This window comes from Melanerpes formicivorus, unplaced genomic scaffold (genome assembly GCF_026170545.1).
Source record: "Melanerpes formicivorus ecotype bairdi unplaced genomic scaffold, bMelFor1.0.p_v2 SCAF_65, whole genome shotgun sequence".
Classification (NCBI taxonomy): domain Eukaryota; kingdom Metazoa; phylum Chordata; class Aves; order Piciformes; family Picidae; genus Melanerpes; species Melanerpes formicivorus.
This window is the reverse complement of record NW_027142417.1, coordinates 993563-1020126: the sequence shown is the minus strand read 5'-3', so window position 1 is coordinate 1020126 and position 26564 is coordinate 993563. Positions and strand designations below refer to the sequence as shown.

Below are 26564 nucleotides of genomic sequence, written 5' to 3'. Positions count from 1 at the left end.
TTATTTTTTCCCTATCAAATCTGCCAGTGACACTTTGAGACAAGCCTATAAGCAAGGTTTTCTAATAAATCAGCCTATAAAAGCCCCTACTCCACTTAAACCTAGGCACTAAATGACTGATAGCTCCTGATCTTCCAGTAGCAGAGAGATGTTGTGCTAATGCACAACACAGCTTTTAAACAAACAAATGCCAGACTTCCCATCATAAGAGGGACACAGAGCTGTTGGAGCGAGTCCAAAGGAGGGCCACAAAGATGATCCAAGGGCTGGAGCACCTCTGCTATGAGGACAGGCTGAGGGAGCTGGGGGTGTTCAGCCTGGAGAAGAAAAGACTCTGGAGGAATCTGAAGCTGCTTTCCAACACCTGAAGGGATCCTGCAGGAAGGCTGCAGAGGGACTTTTCATCAGGGTGTCTAGAGACAGGGCAAGGGGGAATGGTTTGAAGCTGAGGTACAGTAGGTTTAGACTGAATCTTAGGAAGAAGTTCTTCAGTATGAGGGTGGTGACACTCTGAAACAGGTTGCCCAGGGAGGTTGTAGATGCCTCCTTCCTAGGAGTGTTCAAGGCCAGGTTAGATAAGGCCTTGAGGAGCCAAGTCTACCCATGGTGGGGAGGTTGGAGTAGATGATCTCCGAGGTCCCTTCCAACTCAAGCCATTCTGAGATTCCCCTCTATTCTTCATGAAGGTGACTTAGAAGTTCAGAATGTGTTAGATCAGGAAAAAAAGTACCAAAAAATGGCATTAAAGACCCCCATCAAAAGCCACCTAAGAGATCCTGCCCTCTCACAACACGCTGATCGTATTCCAGGCTGGGTTAGTTTCAACCCTTGTTACTTCAACATTTGGTTACCAACCTTTTCTTTGCAGACAGAAGAAAAACACACCCCTCTGCTTTCTTCTAGGTGCTTTGTGAGTTATTGTTTGAACTAAATTCCTCTAAGTTCTTTCTTAAGCCAAACACTTCTACAGAGTTCCCTTCTCTGTTACCCTCAATGGCTTTACCTGTAAGCACAGTGATGGCAATGTAACTCATTTTACAAGGAAAACAAAACTGATGAGCTTATCTTGTACATATGGCATGCTATCTGGAAGCTGGGTTTCATGAGAAAGCTTAAAAATTAACTTATCAAAGCACAACTATGACTCCTCAATCGCAACAGGCACAAGCCTTTCATGGCAGGAGGAAAGAAAAAAACTCTGACAAAGTATCTTACAATTCTGATTGCTTCCCAGAGTTGCCACCTTTCAGAGCATCCATTTTAAAACTCCAGCTGCTCCCTCTTTAACAACATCAGTTTACCTGCCTTCACGACTAAAAGGCCTCAAATATCTCACCTCCTTTGTTACACACCGAGCATGTTTGGGTTTGGGGATTTTCTTGTCCTTTACTGAAGTGTAGAACTCCCCCAAGTGCAGTTGCTTGTGCTGAAATATTGCCTGAGTACATGGTTGTGGATGCCTCCCTCCCTTAGAAGTGTTCAAGGCCAGGTTGGATGAAGCCTTGAGCAGTCTGCTCTAGCGGGAGATGTTCCTGCCCGTGGCATGGGGGTTGAAACTGGATGATGACCTTCAAGGTCCCTTCCAACCCAAACCATCCTCTCTATCTATGAACCTTACAGACTGCTCAGACTTTCAACATTAACTCTAGCAGAAATTAAATGAAACACAGGATCACCACTCAGTGCCTGGGAGGTGAGATTTACAGACCTGCAACTTTCCAAGTGCTTCTCAGCTGAGCAAAGCAACCTAATTCTCAAGCAGAAAGCCCGGCCCCGGCCCGAAGTGGTTATTATTTGTGCAAACATTTTGCTAAATACGTTTTCTGGCCCTTCTCTCCACGAGGAGATGAATAAACTCTTACTGTTCCACCACTGCTTCAAGCACCAAAGGTTTTTACACAGAGTGGTACTGTAGCATGTCACATACTATGATAAAACAGAGAGACCTCAGTGCTAAACAATTCAATAATATAACTACAGTGCAGTTTTTCACAGAGGAAGCCAAGAAAAAGAAAAGCCCAAGTTATGGTTCCCACGATAACTACAGCTGGATTGTAATACTGCTTTACACTGTGGAGATTTGAACAACTGCATCAATTTACAATTGATGGGGAATTAAAACTCAAGGACACAGTCACACACTTTGTCTGGCTCTTAAATAAATCAGGGGCATTCAAACTGAATTTCCATGCCACTTGCACATCTCGGTGAGGTGATTGGGGTTTGCTGGCGAGAAGGAACCAGGCTTCAGGGAGGCACATAAGCCACATTTATCAAGCAACTTCTCCAAAGTCACAGTGAAGCAAACAGGGCCACACTGCCCTAATTTAACTAGATTATGGATTATCTCAGCAGCCAACAAATCATATTACAGGCAGATCTGTTTGACTTGACTATACCATGACTCGCAGTTTTTGCTCATGAAATCCATTAGGTATATTCAAACTTAACAAATCCCTGATGAAGTACAACAAAACTGCAAGCATTTTTGGCAAAAATCATGGGGGAAAAAAAATTAAATCCTTATTTTTCTGCTTTCCCAGAGAAAAATGCAGGAAAAATTAGGAAGCTTGGTAAGAAACCCAAAATAAGAGCAAAAAAAAAAGGCAAATACTGACAATGTAATGAAAATTACTGAAGGAGGGGGGAAAAAAAATCATCACAGTTACACCACAGGCTGGGGAGGTGATCAGTGAGAACATTTTTCATCAAGAGGGGAATAAATCAGCAAAAAGGGAGGGGAAACAAAAAGAACTGGCAAATAAAGTTGGAAGTGAAAGGTACCTTCATAAAGGGGCAAAGTAATAAAAGGTCCTTTCACATACTCCAGCCTGCTAGAAAATCCACTGGGCTAACATGCAACCAAGACATGAAAGAAGTACTCCAAGTAAATAAATAAAACAAAAAAATAATTCTAGGGTTGGTTGGGGTTTTTTTTACATCAGCTGTCACCAAAGGAGGCTTTCATCTTTGGTCAAAGCAAAAAGCAGCCAAAGTGAGATGATATTCACCCAAGAGTTGTGGAACACTGCAGGATAAAATCCCATCTATCCACTGCAAAACATCCTGCTGGCAAACACTGCTGTCATGGCAATGGTGATAGGTGCTCACAGCTTTAGACTGTCAAGGACTCCAGACCAGCAAGTCCAATGTCTCCTCAGGGTCAGTAGCTAGAAGATGTAAGCAACGATGTTCAAGGGCTCATGGCTAAGCACAGACTACAACAGTGACATTGATCTTGCCCATAGAAAAGCCCTGGCTTACTGCTTCATGATAATTCTTTGAAGCAATGTACAGGTGGTCAAAGGCTGAGATAACTTGGATGACCAGAGCACATGCCAACTGCTGAGCAAAGGTCCTCCATCAATAGCTCCTCAAGAAACTAAGCTCCAAGAGCAAGAGGGAAGGGTCTTCATGTGGATAAGTAACTGGTTCAAAGGGAAAAAAAAATGTTAGGAAACATCCCCTGACTCTTTTCCAGACCTGTGGTGTTTAGCATGCACAGGAGAGATCCAGGAACAGGTGGTGAGGGAGTTTGCTGATAATACCAACAAGTTCATTTTGAGCAGAATGGAAATTAACTATGCAGGAAGCAGCAGAGCTTCATCTTACCCAGTGAAGGTGTAATAAAATGCAGATGAGATTCAGGGTAGGCAAACAGAAGGCAATGCACCTGAGAAGATACAATCCTGCTGGTTTACATATATTTTGCTGAGCTCTGAACTGATCACCTCAATGTTGAGACCTAAGAGATCTGGGAACTAGAATAAATAGCTCTAGGAATACAAGATTTGTCAGAAGAAGAAACAGAATGTTAAGCATATTTAAGAAACAAACCCCATAAACCAAACACAGAACTGCATGAGAGCTTAGATGCACGAGATGTACAAGTCTAGGAGGTACCCACACCTTGCTGCAGTCCCAATGTGTGCTCTGCCCACCTCCACTTCAAGAGCAAAAACCACCAAAGGACCAAAATGGGCTGACAGACCCTTCAGAACCTCCAGCCAAGAGAAGGGACAGGCAGGGGAAGAAGAAGAGAGTCTATGAAATCAGGAGCCACACGGAGCAGGTAAGTAGTGAACCATTGTTCCCTTTTTCTTTTAACAACGAAACTAGGGAACATCAAACAAAACTAGCAGGTGGTAGGTTCAAAACAAAACAAATAAAAGGAAGCAGTTCTTCATACAATGTGTACTTAAGCTGCAGAACTCATTGCCACGGTCCCAATGGAAGCCAAGAGTTTACACAGAGCGAGAAAAGACGAGATGAATTCATGCAAGAAAAACTCATTAAGTGTTACCTATCAGTTTGGGTTTTTTCCTTCCCCTGAGGTAATTCTGGGCTACAGAGTTGTGGAGCCTAAAGGGTTTGCAAGCTTTTACTCTGGACAGCCTCCACCACAGTCCAGAATCAAAGAATGTTAGGGGCTGCAAGGGACCTCCAGAGATTGAGTCCACCCCACCTGCCAAAGCAGGATTACCTCGGGCAGGTCACACAGGAACACATCCAGGTGGGTGTTGAAAGTCCCCAGAAAAGGAGACTCCATACATAACCTCTCTAGGCAGCCTGCTCCAGGGCTCACAGTAAAGAAGTGTCTCCTCCTGTGTTCTAGCTTGTACCAGTTGTTCCTTGTCCTATCACTGGGCACAACCAAAAACAGCCTGGCACCTTCATCTTGACACCCACCCCTCAGATATTTATAGACATTGATAAGATCCCCTCTCAGCCTTCTCCTCTCAAGACTAAACAGCCCCAGGTCTCTCAGTCTCTGTGAAATAGGAGTCTGGATGAGACAGAGCTCTGGTCTCAACTGGCAGAGCTACTGTCTGGCACTGGAGCAGCAAGATGGTATTTGTAACATGGTTTTAATGGCTCTTGATAAATATGTTACTTTGATAACACACAGTTTGCAGTGTATCATTTCACCTTCCCTTCATGAAGAAACTGTTTCAGCCCATCTTATCAGCACTTCAAGAATGCAAGTTGAGATTACAAAAGTTTGAGAGTACCACAGCATGAATGAGACAGGGACACCCAAACAGTACTAGACTGCTAAAATTCTACCACTCCTACATAAGAGAGAATCCTACTCAGCAGCAACACAATCAGAGAGTTTGTGATCTGCTTTTAACCCCTTGAGGGACCAGCAAATAACAACAACAAAAAAAGGTGGCTGGGGGTAGCAAGAGAAACTGTGACAGTACTAAACACTGCAGCACAAGCAGTGCTTCTCTGGATGCTACTCAGCAGCTTCACAGGGGTAGTTTAAGTTCAGTTTGGGAACAACTCAAAGCTGTGTGAAAACACTGCATTTTTAGGGACACTGAACTTTTATTAAAAACATTATTTCATCCTCTGAAGAAGAAAGAATTGAGAACACCACCGAGTGGTGAAGAAAATTAAGAGAGTCATACTTTGCCTGATTTAAACAGCAGTTGTAGGAGATAATAACAGCTTGAAGTGCTGGCCCAAAGCTTTACTACTGTTATAAAAAGGTACTTAAAATAACTACAACATATTTAGGTTAATCACTTAAAGGAATTACTGGAAGGCCAAATTCAATCTTCGGCTCCAATCCACCAGTCATTGTGCAACAGCCTAGCAGCTGAAAACAAACCCTCTCTTTTACCTGTAAAGTGAGGACCATACCCATCTCCTGCATTAAAGGTGCAGACCTTGCCCCCCAACAAATACAGAAGACACAGTGGCAAGCAATGGAACTCTGCCTCTTTGCACTTTCCAGCCTGCTGCTGCTTCCTTCAGGACGCAAAGGTGCTGCTGCCACTCTGCTGCACACAGCCCAAGCTTGCAGGCAGCAGCATACACCCAGTGCAGAAAATGCCTTCTGCTAAACCTCCATCAGACAGCACAAGCCAACAATTTTCAAGGCCTTGCAACCATCAAAAAGTTTTCACAGGTACAGTAAAACTCACCATGAGCCCCAGACCACACCCAACACGTTAAATACCACACAGTTCTTCAGAGAGGTTGTTGGGGTTGCAGTTTAGGCAAGCTCAATACTTGACTTGGGATGGAAGAAGAACCTCATAGAAAACCTGGGTCAAAATGGCCAATAACATAGCAGAGGAGGGGAAAGGCATCAGCTAAAGTCTTTCTGTGCCTAAACCTGAGCCCAACATAAAATAATCACAGAGCATTTGGCAGAGCTTATTCAGGAAGCTGTGTAGGACAAGGGGGAAGCTTATAGCCCCCGAGCTCAACACACAAAATAGAATCATTTGGAATTTACTCCTGAGAAAAATATTTAGAGGAAGGCGAGGTAAATTCTGAGAAACAGCAGCCCCTTCAGACACTGGCTCTAACACTTGAAAGGGATTGGGTTTTAAAGTGCTAAATACCAGACCAACTCTGCCTCTGAGGCTGGTATTCATCTGCTCCAGGAGAGCAGCAGCAAGGCAAGAATTAACACTGGGTAAAGAACCGAGATCATCTGATGAGAGCTGCGAGGTGAGCAGCAACTGTTACAAACCCCGGTGTGGCAGACCTCAAAAGACATTGTTATGAACCTGGTATGCCGGTCTGGAGCAGCACTCAGGTTCCTGGCTTCCAACCATCTGCTCAGGCCAGAAGAAGATCAACCACCCAAACACCTGGAGAGGGACTGAAGAGATAGTTTGCCTTCTATCGCTCCCATGGGTGACTGAGAGAAAGAACACCAGATTCACTCACTAGATGTTCACAGAATCATAGGATCAATGAATCAATAACGCCGGGAAAGACCTCAAGAATCATCGAGTCCAACCTGTCACCCAGGACCCTATGACTACTAAACCATGGCACCAAGTGCCACACCCAGTCCCCTCTCCAACACCTCCAGGGATGGTGACTCCACCACCTCCCTGGGCAGCATTCCAACAGCTCTAGATGAGAGCATGCCTTCTCTTCTGGTACAGCAGAATTCTGTGCTCCAAACTCCTCCTGCTCTTTCAGCAAGCCTTGTGCTTGTTGCAGACTGTACATCAGCACCAGCAAGCAGGAAAACATCCCCACTGCTCCCTGCTCTGTCCCTTCTTAGTTCTTCTCTTTGAGGCAGCACTATTTCTCAGTTTCTCTTAAGCTCCTCCTGTAGTGTTGCCCACCACTCCAGACACCTCCAAATTTAATCCACTGGAATAAGCAGCCTTTAAATTAAGGTGTTATAAGGTCATACAGCAAGCAAGATGATCGGATTAAAGAGGAAGTAGAGTTAATACTGAGTCACTATTTTCAGTTCTGAGTTCAGGACAACAGCATGATAGCCTGACAAGTGCAAGCCAGCCTCCAAGCAGGATGGCCAAGAACTTCTCTTTACCTTTTCATTTCTTAAAGTTCCATTTCTTTCTTCTAAACTTCAACATGAAATACAGGACAGAAACTCATCAGACAGACAAGATCTGGTCCCAGAGACAGATGTTTTACAGCTGTGCTTTGGGCTTCCTAAAGCCCATTAGAGCTAGCACATACAATTCCTAATGTAAACAAGCTGCTTTTAGTGACTACAATATTCACTCTGAACACACAGACACACACACAGGGCTAGTCAGGGCCACTGCTCCTCACACAGTCTACCAAAAGCAGCTTGCAAGATCCTTGGTGTCTTGAGGCAGAATCTAAGTCCCCACTCCTGCTCCTCCTGCCACCCCCTGTATGGGATTATTTTAGATGGAAGACCTGCAGAGAGGAATCCAGATGGTGTCACAGTTATTAAAATACCCAACAATGCAGTGCAAGTGTTTACCTTCCAGTGCTCAAGTCTTGAGAAAAAGAGGAAGGAAACCATGAGATTCCACTCTTCCACCTGCTAGGAAGCCCCCTTCTGTCACACTGCAGGCAGGTTACACAAACAGCTTCACCGAGCAGCCAGGCTCTTCAGAGAGAGAGCAGCTTCTCATGGCCACGTTCCTGATGAGCCAGCTCAGGCTGGCAGGTGGCTTGAGCAGGAGCTACAGTCAGGATTCCTCATTTTTGGTAAAGTGTTTAATCCTCTGCTGAGCTACAAGGGGTAAAGTGCCCATTTCTCTGGAGAGCAGCAAGAGCACACTGCCACAGCAGTAAGCAAGCAGGGTGGCGTTTTACTTGCAGGGTAATTTTGTTCACCAATTTGAAACAAATATGAGCATGTTTCACTACGAGAGAGCTTTAGGCTGTGATAGGAAGTCACAGTCTTACCCACCTCACTAGGCCAAGAGCTCTCAACCAGGAATAATGTGGATACCTGGGATAAAACCCTGAATAACTGAATCCACTGAATTAAACATTGATGTGATGAAATTTGAGACAGAAATTGACTCAGAAGGTTGATGAACCTAATGGAGAACTTGAAGCTAGCAAAGAAAAGAATCACACACACCCCCCACTCCCTCATAGCAATGTACTTCCTTGTGAATAAATTGGTTTAAAGATTAAATACTTTCCATTTGAAATACCAGACAAGCCATTTAGATATTAATAAATCTTTGAGGGTTTTTTGTTCTCCTCCCTCAAGAGGCACAATGATCTCTGGGCAGTGGATTATTAATTCCAACAAACTTGTTTGCAGCATTCAGCCCACACCATCACCAGAACAAACAAATTTTCATATCAATTTGAACCCAGGCCAGCAGATTTTTCTTTTGGTGTCCCTTTGCTTCACAGGTGACTTCTTTATTTCTGTTTCTCCCATGAAGGTTCCCAGGCAACTGATCCAATCCACTTGCTCACCGCCACCAAAATGAAAGGATGAAAAGGGCTTGCAGCTCTCCAAGCCACCGGCCCCCCTCGTCCTCAGCACCAGCTCTGGTGTTCATCAGATCCTTTTATGAGCCAGATTGATTCATTACAACAGCAAAAAAATGCTCTCCATTTTACAGAGTTATTTTTCTGCCATTTTAGTGAACTAAAGTGGTTCACAGAAGGACCTGACAAGCACTGCTGCCTGAACAAAGTAGCAGAGCCATGTGGTTGGAAGGGTGGGTGCAGGGGGACAAAGGCAGAGAGGAAACTTCTCCTTTCAGCATAATGTCTGGTTAAATTAGCTCACTGCTTTTCTCAGACCACAGCCCACCTTAAAAAATAATTAGATGGACAACAAGGAGACACTCAGTAACTTCGAAACATCTTCAGAGCCACAATAAAAAGGGGGGTGGGGGGAAATTACCTTATTTTACTTGTGCACAATATGTATTCCCATACAGATGTAAGTCCAGCAGGAAAAGAGTTCTTACCACCCTACCAAGCAAGATAAGGACAATTCAATGAGAAAAGGAGGGTAAAGAAAACTTGGCATAGTTCATCCTAGTTGTTGGCCTGCCTTAGTCTAAAAAGCCCTGGGAAAGTGAGCACTGATCTCAATCAGCATTATGATGGAGACAAGCTACAAGTATTTCTGCTAAGAATACAGCAAGAACTTTGCCTCTTCTCCTGAAGTTGTCACCAGTGTCCAAACAAAACTCTCAGAGGAAGGCTGACGTGGCCAAGAGCCAGAATCTGGAAGGAGGCAGCTGAGGCAGCGTGCTGCAAGGTGCTGTAGCACAGGCAGGTGACAATCTGCTCTAGATGCCCAGTCCCAGGTTTTCTGCCCAGCCACTGCTCTCCGTGGATTGATCTGCCTGGTCCTGTGATGGACTGCCTACTGTGGATGTGCCATTTCACTCCACAAGCAAGAAGTGAACATGGATCAGATCTATCCCTCCCACAGCCCAGCTGGATCAATGACAGCAGCAAACGGGACAGCTCAGCTGCTGCAGTCCTTATCTTGCCATTCAAAGTTCATTGCCTACCTTGAGACACCTCAAAACACAAACAACTCATTTTGGTATGCACTGGAGAGAAAAAACACCCTGTCCCAAACCACCACCTAACAAATTAGACAAGGGTCATACAGTCTTCCTGACTCTACCAGCTGCCCATCATGTTGGACAGCCACAGAGCACAGCACCAATCCCAGTGCCACGGAGACAGAGCCACAGAAGAAACCAACAGCACATCCCAGAAGCCCCACTGCTGGGGATAGAAGACCAGGCATGCAGCCTGCAATATCCACCTCCAAGAGCTCCTGAGTGCCTCCACAACAAAACTTCACATTGCCCAACCATCACCACACTGCAGAGCCCGGCTGTGCTGCTAGTGATGAGACAGCCTCAGCAGGGGAGCCACACGTGAACTGCTGCCAAGCCAAAGGTTGACCATCCTTCACCTGGAGAGGCAGGTGAGCTGCTCCACTTTCTTCTAAAGGAGGGGGCAGGGAAAAGGGCACTGGTGGTGGATGAGAGAGAGATGAAGGAGAATAGTCTTTGTAAGAACTGTGAGGGAACTTTCTCATGAGAAGAGCAATGGAGGTGATTCCTGTCAGCTTCTTTGTAGTCAAAGTTTTAACGCCCCAAAATCTGGGGGTGGGGGAGAGCAGGGGTGCAAAGCATTGCCTTATTTCCTTGAGATTCAGCCATCCAAGAACACTCACTTTAGCCATGGCGTTCCTCTAACTCCAACCATAAGTGAAAAGCCACACAAAACCACCACCCCATCCACTTGTCTTCTCAACTTTCACTGCAACACCTGACATGCTCAGTGCCACGTACCACAGCCATTATCAAACCCAGGGTGGAAAGCAGGTTTCCATGCTTGCCATGTTAGAAGTGCTGCCTTTAACAAGCTGACTCTTCCAGTAGGTGTGCCAGACCAAGCCCTTCCTTCTGCCTGGCTACCACCAAGTTCAACTCCTGTTTAAAATAGAGAGGTGTGTGTGCATAAGAGTCACTTGGGTGAGGGAAGGTGGCATGGGATGGAGATTACTGCAGAATTGGAATGAAGGAGTGGAACTGATGCAGGTGGAGATCCTTTAAGATTACAACAGAATAAAAGAAACACATGGGACTGCCTTCACTTCTGGAAAGAAAAAACCAAACAAATATCCATTAATTTTTTGGGTGTCTTTTCAGTTGTGTCCAGTGACAAAACAAGAGTCAATAAGCACAAACCAGGAGGTTCCATCTGAACAGGAGGAAAAAATTCCTTGGTGTGAGGGTGCTGGAGCAGGCTTGGACATCGTGATCCTAGGCAAGCTGCTGTGGGTGACTCTGCTTTAGCAGGGAGGTTGGACTGGATGATCTCCAGAGGTCCCTCCCAACCCCCACCATACTAGGAGTCCATGACAATGTGCTTTGCAGCAGAGGTGAAGAGAGAAAGGGGGAGCAGTGAAGCTGAAGGCTGCTTATTCACTTCCCCACCGATGAAAGGGCAATGATTACAGGAAGGATGAGCAAGGCTGTGCCCCATTCAGACAGCAGAGCAAATGCAAAGCACAGCAGACACTTCGTGAGGGCACCGATAAATAAACTGAATTACTTAGCAGGTCTCTCCCAGACTTACCTCCTGAGGCAGTCCAGAAACCCTTATTTAACTCACTTTCTGAATGATTCCTCCCTAAATCAAGAGAGAGATTAAATTGCTCACTATAAACTCTCAGTTTAATTCTTCATGGTTAAAACAACTCGAGGCAAGAATTATACTCTTAGCAAGAGTTCCCCTCATCAGAGTTTAAAGGAATCTCTGACCTCACATAAGCAATGAGTACAATGACACAGGGCCCTCCTTCAAGCCATCCTGACATGACCACACCAACCTGTGAAGTCTGCAAGATCTTCCCAAGCATGAGAAAGGCCAAGAACCTCTCAAACTGAGAACCAAAGATGACCACCTGCCTGCTTTTAGCCTTGCAATAAGCCACCACATCTGGGCACCAGTGACTCCTGTCCAACAGCAGTCATGTTCTCAGACAGCCACAGGACTTGCCTAGATAGAGGCCAGACAGTTCAGACCAAAACCAACCAAACAAATCAATCCAATTCTTACATCTTACTTCAAGCCAATACCCACAGCTAGGACTCCCTGGGTTATTTCTGACCCCACAGGAACAAACACCACACGTTCAGAACTAGAAGCAGCACATTACCTGAGATGCCAGATTTCTGCACTTCAGCTGTGCTTCCCTGCCCAGGAACAGGGAAGGTCTTGGTAACATTTGTTATACCCTAAATGACTCATTAAGATGCATCCTTGAGACTTCCCAGTCTCTCACCTACATGGAATTTTATCTCAGCCTTATCAGAGTGATTTTTTAACATCTGTTAGCCTCATCCTCACCAACCTTTCCTTAATACTCCTTCTATCCAGCATTAAAGCCAAACTCAGTCCTGCCTCCTTCCTGCTTATTTTCAACTCAAAGAGATCCCAAACTGCTGTTCTCTGCATTCCAGCCTGATGTGCATTTTCCTGTAAGACATTTTACCAAGTGACATTTCGGCTTTGGATTTCAGTCCCAACAGCTACAGGGATGAATCCTCCCTGAAGCAAGGAATATTTTCTTACAGCAAGTCATCATCAACTTTCCAGTTCCCCCTGACCAGCTCACCCAAGCTGTCAATACAAAAGACTTCAGCTCAATTCCTCCTTTCCTCTCAAGCTAAGGGCCAGAGCAGCACTACCCCAAAGCTTTCAATGGTGAAGACTCTTTCCTCCTCATTTTGCCCTATCACTCATCTCTAATCTTGTAAAATTCCAGCTTTAAAATTCACTTAGTTCCCCCTGCATTTTCTCTCAAAGAATGACTCTATCCCTTTGCACCTAAAGACTGCTCATTTAACAAATCCCATTTGCCCTGTCAGTAAATCTACAGGTTTCCTATTTTAAGGTCCAGGGCAAAAAAAGTGCTTTATGAAAGTCTTCCTTGGACTTGCTCCAGGCTTTGAGCTGCTTTACCACTGGTCACTGGTCTTGGCCTCCAAGTCTTGCTTGCTCCTTTCAAATTCATCACAATCCCCAAACACAAACTTCCCCTCACACCCCAGATTTGTTTGGCAAGGACTACCTCCCAACAGCTCTCCCCAGTTCACACCAAGTGTGACAGGACTCTCCCCACTCACTCTTGTCCTCAGCACAAGAAGGACATGAACCTGTTGGAGCAGGTCCAGAGGAGGCCACAAAAATGATCAGAGAGATGGAAGAGAGGTGTTCCATGAAAAACATCAGGCTCCCTATGATGACAGGCTGAGAGAGCTTGGGTTGTTCAGCCTGGAGATGAGAAGGCTCCAGGAAGACCTTCTGGAGGCCTTTTGGTACCTAAAGGGGCTGATCAGAAAGCTGGGGACAGACTTGAGAGCAGAGCCTGTTGTGACAGTACAAGGGCTGATGGGTTTGAACTGAAAGAGGAAGATTTAGAGAGAAGGTAGAAATTGTTTCCAATGAGGGTGAGGAGACCCTGGCCCAGGTTCCCCAGAGAGATGCCAGATGCCCCATCCCTGAAACCATTCCAGGTCAGGTTGTGCAGGGCTCTGAGCAACCTGCTCTAGTTGCAGATGCCCCTGCTGACTGCAGCAGGGCTGGACTAGATGACCTTGAAAGGTCCCTTCCAACCCAAACCACTCTATATTCTGTAAACCACTCCATGCAGAGAGCACAGGGAGCTGTGACAGCTGTATTTCTTCACTATGAAATGATGGCAGAATGTCACGTTCATGAAAACAGAACTTGAAACAAGAAGAGGCCTTTCCTATTCCAAGGGTCAGGAAGAACCTTTGGAAGGCTGCCAGCAGGCTGCAGCACCCAACTGACTCCCTGCTCTGGCTCTCTGCTGCAGACCACCCCTTGCCAGGCAGCACCCAGGGTCTAAAGGCTGCGGCTTTGGTGCAACCAGCCGGCTCTTCCCACACCAACAGAAGCATCCTCCACGCTTTGGGTTGAAAGCAGCGGGTTTAGGAGTTGAAATTCATGTTTATTTTGCAACATATCTTAATTATCTAAGGCTGGCAAGAAAATGCAACTCTACTGAGCAAACAGAGAGCGATATAAATTGGAGAGAAGATTAAAACCCCAGCAGGAAAAGCACAATCTGAAGAGGAAGAAAGAAAAAAAAAACCACTCTATGGAAAGATAGGGAAGGTGGGGGGCAGGGGCAGGAAAGGGAGAGAAAGAAAAGGTTTAGGTTTCAGTGCAAGGCTGGCTTTGCAGCATAAAAGGAATCATGCTTTGCACATCTGATGTACACCTCCGTGAGATGCTCTAAGAAGTGACGCTCACTTTGTAGATAGAAATCAAAATAAATGTGGGGTAGGCCAATTTCTTGCAAAAAAAGGGGGGGGGGGGGGGGGGGGGGAGAATCACTAAGAAGAAATTTTAAAGCCAGCCACTACCTGTTGAAGTTGTAGCTGTAAACAGAAAGCTCAACTGGATGGCTTAAAAAGCAGCTCAAGGACGTTAAAGTGCTTCCCAAAGTATCCAGCATTGGGTTCTCGGCAGGACAGCTGCTGCCAGGTAAGCTGCTGTGGTGCTCACCATGATCACCGACCCCTACTCAAATGAAGGCTGAAGAGAATAACCTCCAGGATCAGGGCCATATATGTGCAGTGCAATTTTCCCCTCAGAACCATTAGAAAGAAAGCAGACATTTTGGCTGCAATGACTTCTTTCCAGACAATTGATTCTCCAAGTTATTTATTCCCCATCATTCCCCTCAAGGCCCTCTCCTCACAGCAATTGTCTATGTCACAGGAAGGTTGGACACAGCTCCCATGAAGGCCAGGCAAAACCACACCCAAAATAGCTATATAGGTCACTACAAAGCAAAGCCAGCCCTCCACCACGGGCTTCTGGTGAGTTCCTATATGCCAATAACCTTTCAAAGTCATCTGTGGTGACCCTCTACTAGCAGAGCAGCTTGTTGGATAATCAGCACTCCCTTACTGCATGTCAACTTTTAAATGAAACTGCCTAAATTCAGTACCAGCTCCTGATGGGTTTTTTTTCCTCAGGAGAATGCATTTAGCCTAACTGCAGCAACATGATCAGGATGTTTAGAAACTGCTACTGAGCAGCATCCAGGAGATGAGAGAACCCAACAGCACGAAGATCCCTGGGTTTGCCTTGGCTTCTTCTAGGTGCATGTTTACATCTCTGAAAAGTCACAATGTTGGAAGCTAAGAGCTAATCAGCTTTTGTGTACTTAAGAATATCCTTAAGAGCTTTGTTGTCATATTCAGGCGCTTGGAATGTGTCCTTCAGGTCACAGCCTCCTTTTCAGTTTTTGTACCATGCCTTCCAACCTCATTTTCCAACCAAGAATTCCAGTGTGCAGCTCCAGTGTGGCGTTTCCACAACCACTGACCTCGGGGAAGGGATGAGCCACTGCAAGTCGCAGTTGGGTTCTGCAAGAAATCAAGAAGCAAACTCTTCCTGCGGTGACTTGTCGGAATCCTCCCAACGACATGGGATGCTTCTGCATCTTGTACCTCACTCCTTCCTCTGAAAGAGCTCTAAAAATACTTGGAGCTTCCCTTTGCCTTCCTACAGCTGCCAAAAATATAGACAACATTTGGGACTTCCCTCCCTTCAGATCCATTCACACAAACCATTCCCAGAAACAGGAATGATGAGGAACCATCGGGTTAATGCCTGCCTTAACAACGAAGCAGTAAATTAATACCATAACTTTCCTGTTGGAAAACTGAAATCTAAAGCCTCACCTACAACACAAAAGGCTCATTTGTAAAATAGACAGTTTAATTATTGACTAAAATCTGCAGTTTTCTCATGTATACAGGGCACATAAAAGTAACATAAAAGTATCACCCGGATTACTTATGGGCATCAGTTAACCAGCTCATAAATCTGAGCAGTTAGTGATCTGTTCAGAGCAGGCACACACAAAATGGTTTGGAAGTGGGGATTGAGGGGACTGAGGGAAGGAGGCTGCTCAGACACACACCACTTGTCACACAGCTGCCTGTTTCCTTGCCGGCCACACAGATTTATTCGAGTAACGCTAGCTTCACCAGAGCAGAGACAAACCAGCAGACTCCAACAGCTTTCCCTCTGAAAATTCACATCAAAATAAGATGAATGAAGGCACAGGATTCAAGGCAAGGCACATGTTTATTTCCTCCCTCTTCCTTTCTGGTGACTTTCTTCCTCTTCCTCCCACCTTAACAGCCCTCTATGTACCAACATGCACTAAAAACAAAGCCAAGCCCCAACAGCCAGTTGCTAGAGGTTGCCCATGGCCATGGCAAACCAGAGCCCTGCTGCCAGACTGCAGCAGCTCTTTGAAAACCCACAAAGTTCTTACTGCTCAGACCTTCCACCTGTACAGAAAAATCACTTCTGGGTTGGGTTTGTTTCCTTGTGAAGGTTTTGTGCTGCAGATTCTCCTCCAGCAAAGGCCAGAGTGTGCACAGCAGGGCAGGATGGACCCACCAGCACACAGAGGCCACCTGGTCAAGCTAGACCCAGCAGCACATCACCTTCTCCAGGGCATCTTTCTCATCTTGACCATCAGCCTGTTTCTCCCTCAGTCACAAATAACTCGTTTGAAGCCTTATAAAGCCCTGGTATTACTTGAGCGTTAACGGGAAATACCACGGACGTTCATCAAAAGCTTTTCAGTGCCCAACAGCAAATAACTCACGTGAGAAAAGCTCTGCTCTGGTTTACTGACCCCTCTGCCTGGACTGAGAAGTCCTTACAGCACTCCCTTGACCTAACTCTTCAGGTTTCCACATGAACCAAATTCAAACGAAAATGGTTACGAGTCCAATCCCCCAGCACTCCCCAGAGTCCCGACCGCAGCACAGTGTTCCACTACACCTCCTTCTGCCTGCTGCTCCTACACCACCACATCCTCAGAAATGGTTATTCCCCCCCAAAAGGGCTGTGTGATCTTCACCCATGATCAAAACTTTCCTTAATTACTGAAGAGGCAACAAAATCTTTTGGAGTTTTGAAGCTCAGCAAGTTTTTCCTCCCCTGTTTAAACAACCTAATTAGGACTTACAAGGAATATACAGAAATATCACCGTGCTGTTAAGTATTTAGTGAGATATTTGGTCAAATATGATCATCCAGGCATCACTGACTCTTTAATGCAGTTAAACTTGCCACCATGAGCATTTCACACTCTCCCACAGCCTGTTCTATGGCTTTAATACTGTATCTTTATACATTTGTCAGCTTAAAAAGCTCGAAAGGGATCGGAAATAAGCAGTTTAGGTTAACAGGGAAGCAAATCTGTGGCGTTTTCCAACGCTGCAGCAGGGGGAAATTTTATCCTGCAAAACTGTTGCAAACTCAGAATGACATCTTGCTCCCCCCAAAAAAATAAAGGCAATTAAATAAGAAAATATTAATTCCTTTTTCCCCACCAGCTGTGGTTTCATCCTGGAGGAAAATGCGCCGCTATCAAAAGGATCTCCGCCAAACCCCGAGCAGGTTTACAGCACCAAACAAGAGGAAACAAGCAAGGCTCCGGCTTTCATAGCAGAGAGGTACAGCAGGTAATTGTTCTAATCACCTGTTACAAGGTTAATTCCCCCCCCCCCCCGAACGACTCCTCTTTTAAAAGGCATCACTAGAATTTTTCCACCGCTGTTCAAAAGGCAGAGCTGTGGGAAGAAGCAGCCCTCTCTACCTCCCTCCCTCCCCGTTAAGTTTGTCAGCCACCCTGAAACCTCAAATGTGTTGTATGCAGAGCAACCTGGAGGTTTTTCCTTCTTTTTGGGTTGGGTTTTTTTTGGTTAAAGAAAAAAAAAAAAAAAAAGGCAAACCACGTTGAAAACTTTGAGGATAGAAACTAGAAGGGGGGCGGGGGGGGGGGGAAAAAAGCCTCCAAGTTCCTCTCTTAGCAGCGCCTAGCAATGGAGAGAGGAGAGTTCTGCAAACGTGCCCCAAGCATCCAGCTACATTTAGCTTTCAGCCTTTTTATTATCACTGTCAATGAATGGGCCCCAGTCAAATTAAAGCTGCCATTTTAGGTTAAAGACTGGAGAGCCTCTGTTGTGCAACAGCGAGACAAAAACACTCCAAGCGACAGATGCAGCACTCTCACTGGAAAGCAGCTGATTGCAACTTTCAGACAAAATAGCAATAGCAATAAGCAGGGGATCAGGCTTTTTTAATACGAATTCTATATCGATACTCGCACACCCCAGCAAGCTAACGGGATTTGGAGTTGGGATAAATCAGCTACCCAAGCTGCTAAGGGTCATCGTCACTACGATTTTTTTGTTGTTGTTGTTGTTTGTTTGTTGCCGTCGTTAGAATGGATGATCTGTGAGGAAATGAACACAAACGTGTTTTGTTCAACTTGCTTGTTTGCATCTCTGCTAGTCCCACATACCATGAGCAAGGGGAGGGGGGGAAAAAAAAAAGGGCACGGACACAAACAAACAAACAAAAATAAACAATAATGGCCAACAGATTCTCCCCAAAGCCATCTTCCAGGATAAACACGGCTCACAATCTGCTTTGATGAAAGTAAAATCGAGGCGCACATCGACACGGAAACTAACTTATGGTATCGGGGGTGATCCTGATGTTCCCCGAGTCACAAACCCAGCACAAGAGCAAGCGGCTGGGAAAATAAACAGGAGGGGGAAAAAGGGGAAGACAAAAAAAAAAGAACAAAAAAAAAAAAAGGAAAGAAAGAAAAAAGGAAAGAATGCCACTCGCGAATGAAGAAATGGCCCTTTTCTGTAGTTGGAAGGCACGCTCTGTCCCTTTCCAAACGAAAACAAAGGCAGAAAGTGGGGAAGTGCGAGAGAGTTGCCGGCGCGCCGAGCGGCCCCGGCCCCGGGCAGGGAACTCCCGGGCATCGCCACTTTCCTTTTGTCCATTGTCTGTTTAAAAAACAACTACTTTCAGCCCGGGCGTGAGCGGGCTGTCGGAGCCAGCCGAGGAAACCGGCTCCATTTCCAACCCCTGCCCCACAGCCACCCCCTTTTCCCAGGCTCCCTGAACCACCCCCTCCCTTCCCCATCCCCTTTTCCCATCCCCATCCCCGGACACCCACCCGCCAAGGCTGTTCCGGCGGCTCGGGGCGAACCCTGCGGGTCTCCCCCGGCGTGGGGAGCGCGTCCCCCGATGTAACGCTACCGGGATAAATGAAGGCAATGTAATGATGGCTGCTCATTGCCTGCAGCGCCTTCTCCCTGAGACTCACTAACAACCCTGCCCCCCTCCCCCCGCCGCCGCACACACTCACACACACACATACACACACACACACGCTGTCCGCTCCGCTCCCTGCCGGCCCTGCTCTGCTCCCCCCGCCCCGGCCCCGCCGACCCCACCGCGACCGAACTCCCCACACCAGCACCACGCACCCCGCGCCATGACCGCTTGGCCTCAAACCACCTTCTTTTTTTTTCCCCCTCTCACCCTCGAAATGGCCCAGAACGGAGCTATGGGGGGAGGTGGGGGGGTGGAGCGGGGGGTGTGTGAGCGCCCCAGCCCCGACCCCATGTGCGCAGTGGCGGCGGCAGCACCCACACCCCTCCGCCCGGACCCCGCACCGGCGGAGCCCAGAGGTGCCCGGCGTGGGGTGAAGCCCCTATTATGCGGCGACCGCCGGCACCACTCCGGCTGCCTTAGGTAGCGTCCTTCCCGTCCCCTCCCTCCCCGCCCCCCCGCTCCTCTTTCTTCTCCGGCCGCCGAAGAGCGCCGGCCGCCCCCTGCCCCCTCTCTCCCGGTACCGGGACAGGACGGTTCCAACCCGCCTCCCCCCCACCCCAGAAGCACCGCCGCACGCACCGGCGGCCGGAGCAGCACCTCGTGCTCCCGCCTCCCTCCTCCTCCTCCTCCTCCTCCCCGCCCGCCTTCCTGCCGCCCGCCGCCACCCACCGCCCGGCCTCCGCTGGGGGTGCCCCCGCCGCGGCCCGGCACCGGCCCCCGCCGACCCATGTGCCGGTGGTGTCGGGCGGGGCGGGGCCGGGCCGGGCCGAGCCGAGCCGGGCCGTGCGCGGCGGGGAAGCGCCCTCACTTTGTTAGCGCTTGTTGTGCCGCCGGCAGCCGTCAGCGTGGTCAGCGGGGGAAGCGCTCCCGCGGCCAGCCCCGGGCCGCCGCTGGGCCCCGCCGCCCCCGCCGCGCCGCTCCGCTCAACTTTTCCCGGATTTTTAGTCACCTTCCAAACTTGCGGAGAGGAGCGGCTGGCGGGGAGGGGAGGAGGAGGAAGAAGGAAAGGAAGGGGAAGGGGCGCCGCCGCTCCGGCTCTCCCCGGTGCCCTCCCCTCCCCCGAGGCGAGGCAGGCGGCCGGCCGGCCGCAGCACAACAAAAAGCCATTTACACCCGGGGAAGTGCCCCGCTGAGACACCCCCCACCCCCCAGCGCCCGCCGCCCCGCCTCGCCCGGAGCCGCGGCGGGGGGCAGCATCCCCCCCATATACACACACACCGACCCCCAGGGCCACCACCGGCAGTAAGCACCCCCTGCTCAGCTCCGCGCCGCTCCGCCGGGGATCGGAGACCTGCCGCCAGCCCTCGGCTCCATGGCCGGCGCCCTGCCCGCCCTCCTGCCCTTCCTCCCTTCCTGGGTCACTCACCGGGCCGGTACGTGGCCGTCGGGGGGCCGTCGGGGACCGGTGTCCCCCGCTCGCTCCCTCGCTGCCCTCCGCCGAGGGGCCGGGGAGGAGGAGGGGACACGCTCCGGAGTTGGTGCCGCCGGTCGGGGAAGGGGGGGGTTGGGGAGGGGGTGAGGCGGGGTGCGGGTCCCCGCACACACACACGGAGTTGCTCGCTCACACCAGGGCTGGGCTAAGAGGGGAGGATGGGGAGGGGTGGTGGGGTGGGTGGGGGAGATCCCTGACCGGGGCGGGCGGGTGAAGGAGGGGTTGAGAGAGAAGGAAAAAAAAAAAAAAAAGGGTGGGGAAGGGAGAAGAAGAGGTCAGCGCGGGTCTCGGGTAGTTTCGGGTTCTCCGCCGGGTCCCGGCTCCGCTTCGCTCCTTTGTGTAATTTCACTCGATTCAAGTTTAATCCGATAGTTCCCGAGCGAGGGAGCGCGCCCGCCGGAGCCGAGCCGAGCGCGACACCAGCCAGGCGGCTGCCGCCCCCTGCGCCCGCCCGCCCCCGCCGCCTCCCGCCGCCACAAGGCGCGCCCCCGACACCGCCCCCTCCCCGGGGGCGAGCGCTGTCGAGAGCCCCGCCCCCCGCGACGTCACCGCCCCGCCCGGCATAATTTATGCAACGAGGAGCGAAGCGGGGGGGGAAAACCCTAAAAACAGGGAAAATAAACCCCCCCAAACCCTAGCAGGGAGCGGGAGGAGGGGGGCACCAACCGCCCCGCACCCGGTCCGCCACCTTGAGGAGGAAGCGCTGCGGCGGGGCGGGGGCCGGCGGTGGCTTCCGTGCGCCTCCCCAGCGCCTCCCCGGCTGCTCCGCCTCGGCTGCTGCCGGTCACCGGGGCTGGGAGGCGGGTGGGGGTTTGGGGGGGATGGTTAGCGCCGTCCCGGGAAACTCCCGGTGAAGCCCGGGAGGAGGAGGAGAGAAGAGAAGGGAAGGGGGATGTGGGGGGGTGTCGCTGTGTCACCGCTGCGCTTCAAACTTCCCAAACGCGGCGGCGAAGTGAAACCGAGAAGCAGCCGGGGAACGCTGCCCGGTCCCCCGCGGCCTGCCCCGATCCCGGTCCCCTGCGAGGACACTACGTCCCCGCCCGCTGCTCCTCTCCCGGCAGCCGGGGCGAGGCCAAGCGGGGCTGGTAGGACCGCTCGAGTCCACGATTTCGGGTGGACTTTGTCCCGAGCGGGTCGGGTCTGCAAAGGGAAGCGGCCATTAAACGCTGCCCGCCCGCCGCCGCTCAACCCCCGCCCCGCTGGGACCGGCAGCGGGACCAGATCAAGGACCAGCACCAGATCCGGGAGCGGGAGATCCGCCGAGCCCCTGCTGCCGTTCTGTTTGTAAGCGATGCATTCAAATTCGTGATACAAAACGAAACAAACTCCTTCCGTAAGCAAATTAGAGAAATCCCACCCAAAAGTGATTACCAGTAGCCCGCTTAACGGTCCTCCCCGCATCGCTCTGGAAACGAAATAAGCGTCTTAAAAGTATCAAGAGATTAAAAGTGCGAACCCAGTGCTCCACGTTACAGCAGTTTTCTGCGAGTCATTCCACGGAGATAACTTTTAACCATCGTTTTTTGTAGCAGGTTGGAGAGGGGCAAAGCAAAAGGCATCTGCTGCTGGGCAGGAGCTCTCACGGCCCCTTTTGGGGGCTGTTTGCTGCACCCACAGCAGCAAACCTCTTCCATGGGAAGGAGAGAAGGTGTTTCCAAGGGGTCTCACAGAGCTTTTTGTGTTGGGAAATGGACATGGACAACACCAATGTCAAAAGCTCCTCTCCCTCTTTGGGTTGTCAGCTCCATCCACATCAGTGTCATGAGGACCACCATGGCTAGAGATACTTCAGGCTCCTGCAGAGGAAGCCCAAAACTCTTCCAGCTCGTGTTGTTCCCATTAGGCCTACTCGATCTCCCTTGGGTTTAGGGGGGAAAGCACCATTTGGGGAGAAGGGCAGATGGAGAGGTGTCACCAGCCAGGCCCACAGGGTGACACAGAGAGGGGCCAGCCACCAGGGAGGTGATGCTGTCCCAGGCTTTCAGCTGGAAAGCGTGTCGAGGAGCTGACAGCCCGGTAGAATACGCTCCCTGTTCCCCACCGTGGTCTTCCATAAAGTTAAAAATAGAAAGTGGAAATAGCATTTTAAAAAGCAGCACATGCCCTAAGTGCACCTTCACCAAATCTGCTCGGGTTATGATCGTTCTATTTTTAATGTGCATATTTCTCCACTTTGGGGGTGTGGGGGGGAAGCACAACATGCACAGCAGGGTCCTCCCAAGTTACCGAATGTAACCAGTTTCAGTTTTCTCTTGCACTATGTTGACAGACCAGGGAGTAAACAGCCCAGAAACACCCTCGACTCTGTTTTCCTGTGTGTACCCTTTAACTGCTCCTCTCATCTGGCAGCCAAGCACCCTGGTGTAACCTAAACTCACCTTGGAACTCCCCTTGCTTTCAAAGATTTGAGTTCTCCAAGATTTAAGGGCTGGAGAAACTCATTCTGAGACCAACTGCCAGCAGCCCCAGTGCTCCCTCTACAACTCCTTTCAGTTTCTCGCTGAGCAGAAATCACGACTGTAAAGTTTCCAAGCATGAAAAGTGTTTAAAGAAGATCGTGGTGACAGGGTAAGATGTCAAAGAAACGTAGCATTTCCTTAAAACAAGAGGAAATTATGGCACCAGCAATGAGGGGGGATGTGTGGAGGTGCTTAGTTAAATGTTTGTGCCAAGGGAAGAAAAATACTCCAGTCTCTAGTGCATGCCTCTGGCTGGAGACACAGAACCAGCTCCTTGGGTCCCATAAATCACCTCCTGGCGGTGGCCTGTGAAATCAGCTGGCTCACCACCACCTGGGTAATAAAAAGGTGGAGGGAGTCTCCCAACGTTGTCCAACATCAGAAGAAGCAGAATCTGCAAATGTCACTTTCACAGCAACAGGCAGAGTCACAGCTGCTCTCCAGCTCCTCAGCCACACTGGGAAATGGAGAGGAAGGAAAAGTGCTCCGAGGTGGGGCATGGCTAGGTGCGGGATGTGTTCACACTGGTACCACACATGGATGAAACACATCGTGGTGTGGCTGCTACAAAGTCCTGAAAGCAGGACTGGTGCTTCAGCCAGCCCCCCACAGAGCAAGTCCTAACTCCCCAAGTGATCAACCATCACTCTGCAGGACAGTGAGCAAACACCAACAGGGCAGTCTTCATAATTAACCTTATTGGTAGCAGCTTATTAAAATATCCAAGAGATGACAGGGATGAAAATTCTCTTGTAGCCACCCAGCCATTTGTGAGCTGTTGGGATGAAGTGATCCACCTGATGTGGGCAGCCATTTGGCTGGCAGATTAGGAAGCATTTGCATTGATGGCTGAGAATTTCAACAGCAGTTGCAGAGCAAGGGGATGTGTACCAACAAAACCCCGAGGAATTGCTACACTTCACCCTGCTGGGTAACCTTTGGAGGTGGGGAGAGTTTGTGCAGAGCTGAGCAAGTCACTCTGTGTGACAGGCATCGCGAGGCAGAGATCCCTCAGCGAGCTCCACAAGAAGCTGAGCATGGAGGGGACTGGGTGGCGTTGACTCGTGGTTGAAAACATCAGCGTTACCAAATGCAAATGACTTGGTGTCACAGGAAAACACACAGGAAGGTTGTTTATTCAGGAGACTCGGGAGAACCAGCGTCTGTTTTAACAGGCAATGAGTGAAATGTGATCTTGGAGTCTAGACGCTGACATTGTGAAGGTGGCAGATGACTCCTGACGATGCTGTGAGTGCACAGTGTGCACAGGTAGCCTTCAGGCCACCAGGCAGCCTGTGCCTCATTTCTGGCAAGCCAGCCCAGGGACTCAGCTTGCTTGAGAGCTGCTGGTGCCGAGGGTTGTGCACGGAGAGCTCAGAGCAGCCTGTCCCGCTGGAGAGAAGCTCTGTGAAGGACATCTGCTTCCTCACCTGCTCGGCACTGCCATGGGCCAAACCGGGCACCAGCTCTGGCAGAGAGTGCCTGTGCTCCTGCCATCCCCTCCAGCTGGCTCCCTCCAAAGGCTTTTTAGCTTTGATGAAGGATCTTGCAGCTCCCAAGGAAATTCTGTACAGATGTACCCAAACCTCAACAACTTCTCATCTCACAGACTTTACTTCTCTTTGTGCAAGGAGAGGCTTGAAACTGATGCAGGAGCCCAAGCTTGTGCTTGGAATATCTTGCCCCCCTCCCAGCACTTCGGGCTCTGCATTCAGGATGCCATTTTGTGGCCTCAGCTGAGCTGAGGCATCAGGTTGTGTCCCATGATTGGCAGGAAGCAGCTCCCCAGTCGCAGGACCCTGACACACACTCAGGTTTTATTCATCTCTGAAGGTTGTTTCAGCCAGACAAAGTGAAAAAGACAAACGGTTCCTTCTGCTTTCACAAGTGAAAGTTTTGCTCAGAGTCTCTCAAAAATCAGGCAGCAGTGGGAAGCACACAAGAGCAGGAGGGCAAAGCAGCCAAAGGGGCACAGATTTTCACCAAGTCCCCATCTGCTAAAGGCAAACAATGTTCCCTGTTCTTTTCTCGGGAGAAACGGCTCTGCAGCACACAGCCTGCTGCAGCAGCCAGGGCATGTGGATTTGGGTTAGCACCAGGAAGCAGCAGACTCCCATCCGAAAGAGCAACCTCAACATTGCAGCTGAGAAGCTAAAGAAGCACCAGAAACACAAGTGCTGCAAGGAGCCACCCTGTGGCACCAGCATGCTAAGGGAACAGAGGGCAAGCCAGGGTAGACACTTGTGGAGGTGGGTTGGTTGGTTTGTCTTTTGAAACTCAAGCCAGCTGGAGTGACAAAAGCTGGAACCGGCCCAAACAGCCACTTCTGCGGCTGGGAACTCCTTCACCGAGGAGCTGAACCAGAAAAGCAGGGGGGCAGCAAGCTCCAGCAGCTCCTGTCCACATGCCTCTCACCTGCCAGGCCTTGTAGGGGCAAAGCTCTCAGAGAGACATCAGCGCTGGCTGCTGCCTCACCCCTTGGGAATCCAACAGCGGCAAGAAGAATTAATGCTGCTGCCCAAATCCATTCTGCCCCATGGAAGTTTCCTGGTACAGTCATCTCTTCCAGAACAAGGACAACAACCAGCAGCTCCCTCAAGCCTAACTTCAGGACCTCACACAGGCTGTCAGGGGGGAATAGGTAGCAATGCCAACTGAGACAGCAAACTGTGACTTGTCAGTGTGGGTTGTGTGGGTACACACAGAGCTGCGGGCAGCTGCCCCAGCCCTGCCTGTGCTCTGCTCCCCAGGTGGCTCAAATGCTGCCCGGGTGCTGCCACTTTGCCAGGACAGCCCAGGCAGCTGGCAGGCTGGAGTGGCACAGAGGTGACACAGAGCTCACTCTCCTTCCCTAAGGGACTCACTGCTTAGTTTGCTGAAGAAAGAGGCACGATCACTTTGGTCTCCATCTGAATGCTCATCTAACAGGCCAGTGCCTGACTGCTCACCTCACCTCAGCTCCCCTGTCCCCATTCCCACTGCAGACAAGGCACACTGGTAGGCAGGACAGGCTGAAAGAGGTGGGGCTGTTCAGCCTGGAAAAGGCTCTGAGACCTTAGAGCTGCATTTCAGTATCTAAAAGGGACCTACAGGAAGGCTGGAGAGGGACTGTTTAGAAGGGCTTGGAGTGATAGGATGAGAGGCAATGGTTTGAAACTGGAGCAGGGCAGGTTTAGCTTGGACATCAGGAGGAAGTTCTGCACAGAGTGGTGAAACACTGGAACAAGTTGCCCAGGGATGTGGTTGAGGTCCCATCCCTGGAGACATTCAAGGTCAGACTTGATGTGTCCTTGGGCAGCCTGCTCTAGTTGGAGATGTCCCTGCTGAGTGCAGGGGGGTTGGACAAGATGACTTTTGAGGGTCCCTTCCCACCCAATGTGAATCTGTAAAAAATGGAGCAACAGCAGGACCTGACCTGCTCCACGAGCTCCTGCTCCTGAGGCCGCTTGCTCCTGGGCCATGACACAAAGTGACAGTTCCAGGGTGGGTTTTGTTCTCCCGGTGCAGGAGCGGCGCTGGGGACTCCCATTTCCATCTTGGCCGGCTGAGCAGAACCTGCCTCCTCGTACACGGAGAGACAACCCCAGCGCCGATAACTTCTGACCTTTGTCCTCAATAAATGGAAGGCATCATATCTGAGAGTGAAGTCACACACCCGACCAAACTATCAGCTGACATCAAAACAGGGCAGCTCG

General features: G+C 49.8%; 1 protein-coding gene across 3 annotated transcripts in view; it reads right to left on the bottom strand.

Annotated features, from left to right (window-relative positions):
• CHD7 (chromodomain helicase DNA binding protein 7) overlaps window positions 1–20853 on the bottom strand; it is a 127789-nt gene extending 106936 nt beyond the window's left edge. For 2 of the 3 annotated variants that reach the window (XM_068162455.1, XM_068162457.1), the window contains exon 1: window positions 20345–20853. The gene's annotated coding sequence lies outside the window, so the exon portion shown is untranslated. Of the gene's footprint in view, window positions 1–18817; window positions 18962–20344 lie in introns of those variants that run through there. The other variant, XM_068162456.1, reaches the window with a different exon arrangement.
• Between the last annotated feature and the right edge of the window lie 5711 nt (window positions 20854–26564).